Here is a 14,077-nt window from a genome sequence, read left to right as displayed (position 1 = left end):
ACATCTTTGTGGGGATGTGGACTGTCTTCAGCCTATCAGTAATACTCAGCTACCCATGGTAGATCTGTAATTGAAGTCATTAAACAACTTTCCCCATTGACTGGTGAGTCAAGACCAGAGGTCTGTCTCCTGAGCTGCACTTGTGGCCCACGTACAAAGCCAGGCCAATAAGCAACGAGCAGTTCTTGTTTGATTACTCTTCCCACTGTTGCCTGTTGCATTTCTTCTTTCTTTACCCCGTGCTAGGTCTTGCAGCCTGCAGCAGGTTGCTGTAGGTACCTCTTCCCAGTTCCCTCTTGCCCAAGTAAACCTAACCCATGGGAATGATGTTCTCAGAAGTATCTACCCTAGCAGACACTGCTTTCCCTGCTTCTTGCAGATAAAGGACCAAGCATTCAGCCTTGTGAGGAGACTTGCAGATATTAATGGGTAGTGTCAGCTGAGGGTTTTACATACCAGAAATGACAGAGGATAGAAAAAAAAACACACTGCATTTATCAGGTAGCTAGAAAATCTATGGCTGTCAGTGCATAAATGCAAAGATAATGCTGTTCACATTCCTGGTATACGCAGAGATACAAAGCATTCAGAGGTCCTGCTTGCACTTGCTGCAAAGTCGTTCACCTTTACACACCCAGAGACGTTCTGGCTGTGGTGTGGGTGGTTATTTTAGTCTCGGTTTCACAGTAACTGTACCTGGAATGATTACGTGGGCAGCAATGTGAAGCATTTTAATGCAAACGAAAGTGATGAGTGGCATTGGGTGGAAGTCTCTCTTCCCACACCTCCATGGCAGCCGTGGTGGCAGCTGCAGCTGCTTGGCTCGGGGCTCCCTGTAAGTACCTTCTCCTTCATTTTGGGCTCACATTCATTTTGATCGTACATTCTGTTTTTGATTTCTTCAGCCTTTTCTTTGCATCTTCTTTTTGATAAATGAGTACTCTATTAGTCTATTCCATTAGCCAAAGCTACCTCCAGAGGCGAGTAGGAATGCATTTTATTGTTCATTGGTCAAATATTCATCAGATGTTACGTATGCAAAGCATCCGTGCCTGACGAGTACGTGGTAGTAAAAGTATTTAAGTTAAAAAAAATACTTACAAATCTTCAGTGATTCAGGACCTTCATTGGTTTGAGGGACACTCCAGGGGTAATGTCAGCAGCTGTGGTGAGCAGTCACGTAGAAATTGGGCAGATCGGATTTGATGGCAAGGAGTTAGTGAATGAAGGAGGTAGTTTGTGTGTAAATTGGATGCTATATGAGAAAGAATAGATTGACCAATATGTGTTTTGCAAGTTTCCTAGAAGTGCCTGTATTTGAGCAATTCTTCAGTATATGTAAACACACAGACACACACGGATATTTTCAAATTGAAGGAATTCCAAAGCAAAAATATTTTATTAAACTGCAATTTAAAAAATAAAATATTATTGCAGTTCAAACTTTTGAATCCTAATGTTTGTACGCCTGAAAGACTCAAAATTAAGGTTATATTTGGGAAAAACAAAACAAAACCACCACCAATCCAAAAAAAAAAAAAGTTTTTAAATTCTTACTTAAGGTCAATCAAGTTTCTGATGTCCTCACAACTAGAATTTTAGTGTCAATCCTTCTCATAAAGACATGGCAGTAGTGATCCCTGATAGAATGCATTTGGTAATGTCACCTTTCATTACAGCTCTGTCAAACATCAGTGAGGACAAAATTTTAACCTCTCTCTGCAGTGAAATCACTTGGCTTGTTTTCTCATTTTGTGATTTTTGCTTCATCCTTGAATAGCTTCGCTATCAATCTGAAATGTACATCGTCCTATCATTTGAAAAGAGCTGGCTAACCTTTCTGATTCTGTGTCAGCTGATGGACTAAGTTTTGTCTGGAGTCACTGTGGCAGCTCCTGCTTATGCCCAGCTGTATGGGAAGTGTGCTCTGATCTGGAGAGTGAGTTGTCTGCAGGTCAAGTTCAGCCCTCTCAGGTTGTAAGCAGGGCATCACAGATTTGCACCCAGTGGCAGCAAAGTTATTCAATCTTGTATTTCTCTGCAAATAAGAGTCCATCTTGCTCCTAAATTCATACATAACCGTTACGTCCACAGTCACAAAAATGTTGTACCTATACATGTAAAATTGCAATGAAAATCCTTAAGTTATCTGTGGAATAAATGATATGGAGTACTATGTACAGAATATATCAAATGCATGGAATACACTCAGAGCAATGTTTAATGATTTGGCAAGCAGTCTCAGTCTCCGTGCATGCAGCTAGGGTTGTATTTAATGTGGCGTGTCCTACATGTGGCATTCGGCTCACTGTGACTTTTCCATTAAGTTTTGCTGACATGTGTGCTGCTTTTCTTGAAGTGCTTAGGAAAAGGAAGTTTTGCAGCAACTAATCTCTTTCAGAAAAATAATGATAATGCAGCACTCTACAAAATAAATATGAAAGGTAAATATTTGGTGGGGTTAGTGAGAAGAGTTAAGGTTAGGTAGACTGCAGTAACTGAACAATCCTGTCCTTTACTTGTTGGCATGCTTGTTGAGGTAGCTAATTGCTGCTTCAGTTTTTATTTAAAAATTTCAAATTGATATGCTGCTTTAAAAGGCATCAACTTACCTTGCTGAGCAAATGAGCAATGATACACTTTCAAGAATACTTGTTAAAGAGTCATTTTCTAGTACCGCAAAGCAAGGAAGTAATTTTAAATGAGTAACTAGTCGATTTAATAAGTCAGCTAATGTACTGTTTAAAGGAATGGAAATAATTTAATATCAAACTAAAATATTTGATAAAGAACCTATTGTACCTTCATCTGTTAGGTTTGAGTCAAGTATTTAAAATATGTGGAAGTGTTTTCTGTGACTTTGGTATGGGTTAATGAGATTTTTACAAATGCATTAAACAGACCGGTTGATCCTTTACAGTATGGTTTTAACAAAAGATTATACAGATAGATGGTAATGTTGACCTTTATTAACATAGCCTTCTGTGGTGGTACGTGGAGATCATTGAATAGTAATGAGGTGCTGATGTAAAAATTTTGTTTTGCCATTACTGCAAAAATGGTTCTTTAGTACTAGAAGGCAGCTAGCAGCACTAAGCAATAAAAGCTGTATGCTCAGAAAAAGTCCAAAATTTCAATTCCAATATGTTTGTCTTTTAGGTTGGGCTGCAAAATATTTTTGTGTTTAAAGTGAAGTTAACAAGCTCTTTTACATGGAAAATGTTTTCCTTCACTCAAGCTTTAAACTGTTTCTCTCCTCTGTTTGTAAATTGCATCTGTCAGTCAGATGGGTGAAGTATTGCTGAATTATCTTAGCCTGTTCTGATTAAAATCACCCCCTTTATGTAACAGCAGCATAACTTCATAGCTTTAAAAAAAATCTTTTTTATGTACTAAAAGTCAGTGTAGCAACAGTAATAGGTGCATTAGTAGTAATGAGTGATGAAATGAACGTGGAGAAAAAAAGCAATGGATAAGTAGCTGTACTACAGTACTTTCAGTGACTTTTGGTACTTTCTTCCCTATGTAGGGATTTTGCACACATAAAATGAGCATGGCTGAAAATGGAGTATCATAGAAAAGTCATTAGTGATTAATAATAGTGTAACTTAATGTGGCTATAGAATTTGATTTGTTTCTTTTAGCAGTTTTTCTAAAGAGGTAGAAAATAATAGAAAAATACGTTCTTAAAGTCCTGTATAATACAACAGCAAAAAGAATGTTTACTAAGTACACTAGTATTTGGGTGTTGTTTTTTTTTAATTTGTTTGTTTTTGTGTTTTCCTTCTGTTGCTCTTGATACTGTATTTTTAAGGCTAGTGAGATTCATGACTTTAAAGATTTTTGTAATTAACATCTTCTTGGGTTATTTATTTATTTATTTATTTATTTATTTATTTTTCAGTTAGGGGCTATGAGAATCAGTATTCCAAACAGCATATGAAACGCTTATAGATTTATAAATATTAGCAGAGGTTCAGTATTTTCAGCATGTTTAGTGTAAAAATGAACAAAGACCCAGTAAAAAATAAAAGATAAAGTGGATGTAATAGGAAAAACTGACCAAAGGAAAATTTGTGTTGAATATCAGGAATATTTCCAAAGATCAAAATCTATAAGGCCACAGTGCAGGCTCCCGAGGGACGTACTGGAAACCCCATTGCTTTGAGTCACTTAGGGGAGAGCTACCAAACTGTGGTGAAACTGGAACTCAGCTCTGCTGTGTCTGCTGGGATGCTGCTGGCTGAGCTGGGCCCAGCAGTTATCACCACAGGTTTCACTGTTGGATTTCCCCACTGCCTTTTGCTGCTCTGGTGGGGTTTTGCTTACCTAGGAGCATGTCAGGTTGCTGCGGCGATGTCCCAGGACAGGCAGTGTCATGCTTTCTTGGTCTAGGAAGCTTTCCACAGCCTTATTTCTTGAAGTCTGCTGGAGTAGCTCCCTCTGTCAGAGCTGTTAGTTTCACAGATGTGAAGCCAGATGGTATCTCCAACCACTGATCCCCTTGGCTCTTTCTCGTGTTCCTGTCGTCCCAGAGGGCCAATCCTGAAAGCCGCATGACATGCTGCTTCACTGTCAGATATATGCTTTATGAAGGAAAATGGACATATAAGAGCTTCTACATACAAGGTGTTTTAAGCTGCTCTGGCATATGGAGATCTAAGCACAATAATGAATGTCCACATGTATCTCCCTGCCTCAGTTTCTTCCTAGGTTTACAGGGTAAGAGCAAAGTCAGGCAAGAAGCCTGCAATGTCCTGTCTGATGGTTTTGTGCTCTTACAGTCCATGGAGTTGCTTTCTTCTCGGCAGTGAATTTCCATCTTCCTCAGCTAGTTCAGCAGCTAGACATGCTTGTCCCTGTGAAAGGACCCTTCTCTTTCCTGCTAAAGCCTCCTCTTTGTGTGAGTCCTGTTCCTGGCTCCCTTACCTTCATATTTTTAAAAGGTTTTCCCAGCACATAGTTTCGTTCTTCTACTCTTTCTTTCAACCCTTAGTTTCTTGTGAGAAATGGAAAAAATCTGGTTGAGAAGAGGTGGAGTAAGACAGACCATCTGACAGTGATTGTGGACACATCAGAACAGCCCACAGATGGGGGGACTGAGCATGCACAGAGGGAAAAGGAGCAAACAAAAGCATGTTTTTTTTTCTTTCAGATACAGAGAGGTTAAAAAGGCAATAAAGGATTCATACTCTTTAGACAGTCTAAGGCCTGAGGCTGGTGTATAAAAGTAATCAATGTCATACCTGGGATGAGAGAGACATGAATTAATCTTTCCTGTACATCTTTGGTTAGAAGGCCTAGTCCTCTCATGTAAAGATGGGATGATACAACAGGATGGAATGGTAGACGTGCTGTCAGAAAAGGAGAAGAAAAAATGCAGGGGCAGTGTAGGAGAGGCATCACAGAAAGGGGAAAAAAAAAAGAAAAAAAAAAGAAAAAAAAAAAGCGGATAAAAAGAAAAGGAAGGAGGAAGCAGACACGAAAGACAAAGTGGAAAGAAAGATAGGCCGTAATCTGTTATACAACATAAAAGAAGGGAAAAGTGGAGCAAAGCCAGAGGGCAAGAAGAAGCAAGAGATTACATTGCGTTACAAAAAATGTATCGAAAAGTCAGTGGGCTTTCTTGCAGTCAGTGGACTAGATGATGTGAAGGGTCTTTCACAGTTCAGAATTTGTGTTTCTGTGATATTAACAAAGCAGAGTGAGGGAACTCAAAGAAGGGACAGAGTAAAAGGGACTTTCAGTGGAATAAGAAAGACAGAACTCCAGAGGAGGCCTCAGAGTGTCTAAAATGATGAGTTTATACTTACATATTTAATTGGAGAGTCAGTGAAACTCTCTGCTGTTTAGGACATTATTCATTTGGGAATCTGTTCTGAGCAGTCCTGAACGCAATGCTCATAGTCTGATCAAGAGCTCGGTGCGGTCAGCACAAGTGTCCCGCTCTACTCCGCTGGTCGTTGGCATGTTTCCAGAGTCTCCAAACCACTCAGCCTGAAAGGCAAATGCAAAACGTTTGCCACTGCAATTTGGCAAGTGTTTCTGAAGCAAAGGAAATAGTAATGAGCATATTTTGCCCACTGACCTGCCCTCTGACTAAAACAGTGGTGTAGGAGGAGAACTCTTATATAACATGAGTGAGGCCGAATATTTCTGCTATTAGTGTCCATTGTTAGAGGGAAAAGGAAATAACACAGAACTGGTTCAAGTATCGTCACTCCACAAACTCTAAACACTGGTATCACTCAAGGAATATTTAGATCACATTCCGGTCTTAGTTACTCAATGCTGCAACATACTTCTGTCACTTCACAGTGCCAACAAGAAAGGCAGCTAACACTGAAGAGTCCAGAACCTATTTTTCAGTTTTGCTTTGTTTCTCTGCCCTTTTGGTAAAGATGGAGTGATTCCTTATAACGCGTTTAACCCTAATGGGTACCAGATAACTAGCAACTATAATCAAGTTTAGGTCTCTGTAACTAATCAGCAGCTCCTAAAACTCTGACATTCCTTGACCATATCTGGTGCTCTGTGAGTTTCCGACTTCATTTGATCAGTAAGTTACTCTTCATAGTCTTTCTGGAAAGAGAATTGTATCTGTATTTTCACATCCAGGCTCTCCACCCACTTGTGCCATATGTTCCATTTAAAGTTCCAGGACAGGAAGTATAGTAGAGATACCTTTCACTTTTACATCTAATGACAATTAAGTGCTTTACATTGAGTCAGTTTTTCAGTATCCCAGTTCCAGCATTCCACAGCTGGGACTTTCAGTTAAAGAAATGAGAATTAAAGAAGGCTTTGCCTCTGTACTTAAGAGTGTTGATTTTGTAATTTTCCTTCATTACTATCCAAGGCAAAAACAGGCAAAATGCCTCTTGCCTGTTGTGGATTTTTATTCCCATGGAAAGATTTTACAGACACAGTCTAAAGTTTTCTAAAAATCATGAGCCTCATTAGGTTCATGTGGGCCCATTTCTCAAGCTGGTCCAGGTCCCTTTTGATGGCTTCCCTTCCTTCTATTTTATCAACCACACCACTCAGCTTGGTGTCATCTGCAAACCTGCTGCCTGTGTTATTGATAAAGATATGATAGTGTTAGGTCAGAGGTTGGACTTGATGATCTTGAGGTCTCTTCCAACCTAGACAATTCTGTGATTCTGTGATAAAAAACAGCACTGGTTCCAAGACCAGTTCCAAGACACTAAGGGATACGACTCGTCACCAGCCTCCATGCCATTGTTGGCAATGCAAGGCATTATGCTGCTTCCAGATCAAATATCATACAGAAGGATGACTTAAATTCTTACATGCTTATCGTGCATGCTGTTTGCCTTTTATTTGTTTAATCTATGGAAGATAAAAACCTGAGGATGATAGGCCAGAGCTTACAATGCTGTTGGAATAGCCAGAAGTTGAAAGGAAGTACCTCAGAGTAGTATTTATACCAGTCTCATTCATACATTGTTTAGTTAAAAGAAGGAAAGGCTTCACTTTTATTGCACATGTACACAGGTATGCATACAAGAAATGCTGTGCAGTAAAGTACACATGGGCAAACATTTGCCCAACTCTTTTTCAGGTTTCACAATCAGTTCATAATAATTAAGAAAAGATTTGAAAAGTCCAAGCATAATGTAGTACTTGTCACCACATAACATTTACAGCTTCACTAACTGTAGCCAATATCTAACAATTATGAACCTAGCCTTTGCCACTTTGGGCATGGCACCTCTAGCTGTATTTTACTGCTGCTGGGGATGCTTTTATCTACAATTAAAAACACATTTCTAGTCTGTTTTTGAAAAATGGCCCTCATTTTTGTGCCTGTAAATTTGCTTCAGGAAATAATTGTGGGTGCCATTTATAGTACTTAGAACACTAACTACCTGATCACATCTACAAATTAGGCAATTAGACATCTAAGAACTAGAAAATGAATCTATGAAATAATCCTCACAGGTATTTCTAGAAGCAAAATTCCAACCAAAGAATTAATGAGGTCAGGCCCTTTCAATAACAGCAAAAAGCCCAGCACCTCTAAATTAGTTTTCATACAAAATGGTTATTGCCAGAGGTTTTGTTAGGTGAATGATGATACAAATATTTGACTAATCTGGAAAAGCAATGACCTAAAGCAGCATTTAAAAGTATTGACAAAAGCAACATGTGTAGAATATAAATATCTTAATAAAACTAAAAGTATTAATTAAAGGTGCTGGATAAATGGCCTCTGAAAATAGTATCCTGCATGCAAATAAAAATTTGATCATAGCCAGAAGAATTGGAGGTTGGTCCACATTCTTCCACCAGTTTGCCTAAAGCTGTTAAAGGGTAGCTTTAAATACAGGCTCCAGAGTCTTTTCTCTGAAATCCTCAGAAATGTATACTTGAACTGAGGAATAATATTTATGAGGAGCTGAAGTTTCCCACCCAGAAACTTTCTTCAGAGTGAATGATTTTGAAGAACTGTTTAATATTGAAATACAGATAAAGGAGCTTTCGAACTTCAATAAACTTGAAGTGAGAAATTGTCACAACCAAATACTGTTCTCTGAAGAAGTCAGATTGAACTGGTAAGAAATTCTCAATCTTTCTACAGCAATGCTCTAGCAGTAGGACATAAAGTAGGTGTTCAGCACCGCAGAAGAAGGTGGCAGTCATTCCACCTTCCACACCAAGAGAGCTCCAGAACTGCAGACCAGTAGGTCTGATCACCACACCAGGCAAATAGGTATAAGCTATGAGAAAAAATAAGATTTGTAGGGACTTGGGTAAGTATAATATTCATAGGAAGAGGTACATAAAAATAAGAAAAGAGTAATCTTTTTTAGAATTTTTTTTAGAGTTGTGTGTCACAAGCCTGTTGGAATTCTCTGAAACAAGACTGGTGTGTGCGTGGTGAAGGAACCTATGTGATGTGTCTGGTTTTCCAAAATAGTTTTTTTCAGTGTTATTCACCAAATGCTCTTAAAGGGATTAAGTGGTCAGAGAACAACAGGGTTCTCTTCTGAGCTGCTTTGACAGCGGAGGGGAGGTATCAGTATAGTTCTGATAGGAATTATGCAGGGACCTACACTGCTCAAAATTTGTGATTTTGAAGATATAGTTGAGTAAAGTTATGATTTGGTGGTGTCAAAAATTGTTTAGAAAGTTAATACTAAAAAGGATTATGATCAGTTGAAAAGGAGCTCCTGCTATCAAATGGGCTTGGCGATGCAACAGCAGGTGACACTTTTTGTTGCTGTCTTCAAGGTAATGAGAAGGAGCTCTGCCTTTGCAAAGGTGAACTCCAAGATAGCTGTTTCCAAAGAGGAAAGAGAACAGAGAACTTGGAGTCATAATGGAGTTCATGCAAAATGTCAGCTTTGTGGTAGCTTTGGTCAAAAATAAGAAATAAAATATTGATAATTGTTAGGAAGCAAGTAGAAAACAAAATGCAAAGTATAATTCTGGCGTGTACAACTCAGTGGCACACTAGTATTTTGAATGCTACAAATAATAAGGGACCTGAAGAAGTGCAGATGAATATTAGATTGTCCAGAGGTACAGAATTATTTCCATACAAGGGGAGAGTAAGTAGACCAGGTCTTCTCAAATGAAAATAAGAGAACTGAAGCAGAAATATGTCAGAGACACATAAATCCAATTAGTTCTGTGACACGAATGGAAAATCATTATTTATAACTTCTCAAAATGTAAGAACTAGAAGACATCAACAGAAATGGTTAGAGTAAAACCAAAAGGAACTATTTTTTTCACACAGCACAGTTAAATCAATGAGCTAATTAGCACAGAAGATTTTCATATAAGATGTATTTACAGTTTACAAAACAAATCCGTAGAAAAAAGTAAGATACAGAAGAAGGATTTATACAGACGTTATACAGAAGGTATTTTTAAACTCAGTAGAGGTAATGCCATCTCCCACTTCAAAAATGCAGGAAGTTTTTATTCCAAAATTCCATATTTGCCACATTTATTTTTCCACAGCATCCATTACTAGCCACTGTCTGAGCTGGTACTACTCTAGAAATAGATTTTTATTCTGACTCATTGCAAGTGCTCTTACTGTCCAATTTCTAATTCAGTGTGCTTCTATATTATGGTAAATATTTCAGTAATAAGAAATTCAACTGAAATAACAGTTCATACATTCTAAAATGAGGAATAAGTATTTTGATAAATGTAGAGTATCTGGGACCTCTAGACTGGAAGTCCATCCAATTTCAACATATTTTTAGAGGATGCAAAAGTGTAGTTGTTTCAATGTGCTTTCTGTCAGTTCTTCGCCTGCTTTAGATATGCTAGTATATGGTAGTATATTGTAGGAGAACTTTTCTGGACACTGAATAGAAATACTAGCATTTTTAAATGAACATGGATATAGGACAATTTGTACCACACCAACACTTCCTCAATTCCACAGTAACATATCTACATCTCTATGTCAGTCATTTTAAATATATATACACCCATCTATATGTATCTGTGAGTGAGAATAACCCTTAGTATGTTGCAAATAGGTTCTGGAGATGAAAAGCTTGCCATATTAATAGCCAAACATTTGCAAATGTTCCGGGTTATACATACATATATATACAGTGATACATAATGAAAAGTATTTGTTGGATGGGAAGAACACGCTGGGTTTCAGGTGGTATTGTGGTAGAGGTTACATTTGGATTCCCTGAAATTCATCCTAATATCACAAGGTGAGACATAATGAATGTAGACAGAGCAGGAAAATAATGCTCTTAACTGCACTGCACTTCTCCCTCAAAAAGTAACCAAACAACCAAACAAAAATGAGGAATTCAAAGGACCCTTTCAAAGCAATGAGGTCGATACACCTGTGGTAAAAGTCTGTTGACTCAGTCAACTTCTTTCATGGCTGATTTTGTAGAAACACAGTGCAGAGAATGTAAATCCTGTCAGTCGGAAGGGTACCCCTCAGCTGGTGCTGGGCGCTGCGCTGTGCACCCTGTAGGGCAGCCAGGTTCCCCAGGGGCAGGCGGTGGCAGGGGTGCCTTCATCTCAGCCCTCCTCCAGGGCCTGCAGCAAGGGCAGCAGTGCCTTTCCTTTGTGTTGGGTGAGTCCAGGAACAGTAGGGAAGTGTTGGGTTAGAGGGTGTTGTGCAGTACCCTACAAGCACTGTCTCCGCCTTATTAGCGGGTTTGTGTGTGTGTGTGGTTTTTTTGTTTGTTTGTTTTTTGTTTGTTTGTTTGTTTTTTTGGTTTTGTTTTGTTTTTCCTTTTTGTCTGGTTTATGTCAGTGGAAGCTTGCGTGGATTTTAGATTTTTTTTTTCTGATGTATTCAGCCAATACAGACTCCCTAGCCTCTATAACATTTGAAAATGTAATCTTTATTTATTGCAGCACTTCCATAAGGGCTTGTAACCTAAGCTGGGATAGATACGAGGCAGGGATATCCTATTTTATAGCCAGTAAAAATCAGGGTCATTGTCTTTGTCGGAGAAGCACAGAAAGTCTTTGGCTCAACCAGGAACAACATCAAGGTCTGCCTGTCCGGTTCCCTGTAGAATTGTTCCTCCTCATGCATCAGACATGGCATCAGAAAAACAAACACGTTAAGAAGCCTTGGATGAAATCGTGCACGTGTTAAAGTGCAATAGATTTACATTTTATGAAGCCTCCGTCCGAAGATGGGAGACCAGTTACACATTAAAAATCTGTTTTAAGTTCAGATTAACTCAAGCTTTAAAGCATTGCCAAATAATGCTGTGCCTGTTAGTGTAGGTCAGTGGTGGTTTAATTTCTTCTTTTTTTTTTTAACTATATAGAGAACAACAGGTGCTAATGTGGTGCCAAAATGGACATAAAAAATTATCCAGGGCTCTGTAGAGAGACAATATCACAACAGCACTCCTCTATTCACCAAGAAACTCCAGTCTCGCTTCAGGTGCAGCTACTGAAGCTGTCACAAGAGAAGCCAGATCCCTTGAGCTCTTGTCTCCTTGGCCGAAGGGGCAGTTGAACGATTGGAAGACCATGCTTGCCATCTGACAGATCCTGGGTTTCCCAAAACAACTGGAATGTTGTCAGGAGCAGCTCAGGGCAAAGGCGGGTTGCTGCAAAGCTAATTTAGCTGTGCCTGCATAGGCAGTGCACAATTCCTTAATGGGAACTTAAGCAGCTTAGTTTAAAAAAGCAAACAAACCGTAAACAACAATAAATCCTCAAGAATACGTACTTTGCATGCCTAGCTCAAGTCTTGGAAACACTGGTAACTCAGTGAAACAGCCAGAGGCTGTGTTTTTGTTTCTGGTTAATCTCTGTAAAGAGAGAAAAAGGTAGGACCTGCACGACCATCCCTGGTTTTACCTCATCTCCTCTGCATTCTGCAGAATGAGCCTCGGGGAAAGCCAGAGGTCCTGTGGAGAGACTGCAGCTGAACCGATGATGCTTCGCTGGGGAGGATGGAGACTTCACGTGCAGAGACCCCAGGCCGTCACTATTGACAGCACAGGTGTTTCCAAAGTGCGATACGTTCTGTACAGTCACAGGGAAGGCTTGCAGTCTAAAAAATGGAGGGGGAAAGGGACAAAACAGATGAGTTGGTATGGTGTTAGTCTGCTGCGACATTGTTCATCCCCTGTCTTTGGGTCAAAGTTATGTGACTGACATAGGGAAGCTGAGATAGCAGCAGGCTTCTTTCTAGGGCTGTAGACTGAAGGGTATGCAGGATTTTTAGGATGCCTGAGTTCATGCTAATATCAGGAAAGCGTTGAGTTATAAAGCACTGAGTTGTAGAAGGGCAAAGTCAGACTTCACATTTTGCTTGACCTTCAGAGCAACAGAAATCATTACTTACCCAAACAGCTAGGCCAGTCATAAGCTGTTTTATGAGAATATAAAGGTTACGTATGAATTAGCGCACTTGAGAGTATTTGCAAGCTTCTAACTCCAGATGTGCACCCCAGCCATGCTCCAAATCCATGTCCAGGCAAGACACAGAAGCCTCCTACTCTTCCCTCGCCCAAAACACATACAACTCTCAGTTCAAAGGAAACAAGAAGGCATGGGCCAGAAGGCATGCTCAAGCCCCATCCCTGAGCAGGACAACTGGCCCACCAAATGATTCAGCCGCCACCCAGTCTAGACACAGCCAGGGCCAAAAGGGAGCCATGGCATGCTCAGGCTCCATCCCTGACCAGGACAATTGGCCCACCACAGCATTCAGCCGCCACCCAGTCTAGACATAGCCAGAGGAAACGTCAGGTCTCCTCCAGACACCACTGAGCATTCCTCAGCCATCCAGGAGGCTCTCCTCTGGTAGCCAAAAATGCAAGTACTGAGGGTGTGGGGAATTAAGAAGAGAGTAGAACTGGAGAAGACATACAAGAGTAAAATTGGTAATTAAAGGTATTGAAGGAATTTCAAGTGAAAAAACAAGTAGAATGGGGCTCCTTGGCCGGGATGGAAGATGAGTGGATAGGATGTGTTCAGGGGGTCTCAAAGTCAGTAGTGGCACACAGAAGGGGAAACGTTCACTTTCATGCTTTTGATAACAGAATTGGGAGTCATTTAATGAAACTGATAGCTGGTCAGTCTGATGGAAACAAAAGGAGATGTTTTTTCACACAACACATTTTGAAAACAGGATGCTGAAGCAACTGAAAGTTTTTATGTGAATTCAAAGATTAATTGGATAGATGCAAAGAAAGTGATTTCATCCAGGGCATTTCCATACCACAGCTTAGGTTCAGGATGTCCCAGAGCCATAAACCATTGAAAAGTGAGGCAGCACTACGGGAAATATCATTATGTGCTTGTTGTACTCCTACTATTTTCTGTAAGTGTTTCTCCTTGGTGTCTGTTTCAGAAGAGTTGTTGGGCTTCATGGCCTACCTGGCATGTCTGTTCTGATGTTTTTAGGGAAGAGGTAGCAGAGAAAAGATTATCATTCAGGATCTGAATAACAGTGCAGAGGTTTTGCTAATAACGTGATATGAGTAACCAAATAAACAAGTCATTAGTGTAATTAAGATTGGAGGATTAACCGTACCATATCACCAGCAACTTGTTTTCATTATGAAGGCTTTTTCAGTGC

The 14,077-nt window shown here is 39.7% G+C and overlaps 1 protein-coding gene across 4 annotated transcripts in view; it reads left to right on the top strand.

Moving 5' to 3' along the window:
* HMGA2 (high mobility group AT-hook 2) overlaps positions 1 to 14,077 on the top strand; it is a 114,475-nt gene that overhangs the window by 29,191 nt on the left and 71,207 nt on the right. The window contains exon 4 of one of the 4 annotated variants that reach the window (XR_014316752.1): positions 12,372 to 12,493. The exons of the other annotated variants lie outside the window; for them this stretch is intronic. The gene's annotated coding sequence lies outside the window, so the exon portion shown is untranslated. The remainder of the gene's footprint in view (positions 1 to 12,371; positions 12,494 to 14,077) is intronic. 4 annotated transcript variants of the gene reach the window in all.

Source organism: Aythya marila (genome assembly GCF_965140915.1).
Source record: "Aythya marila genome assembly, chromosome: 1".
In the NCBI taxonomy this organism is placed as follows: Eukaryota; Metazoa; Chordata; class Aves; order Anseriformes; family Anatidae; genus Aythya; species Aythya marila.
The sequence above is the reverse complement of the archived record's forward strand: the minus strand, read 5'-3'. Positions and strand labels throughout refer to the sequence as shown.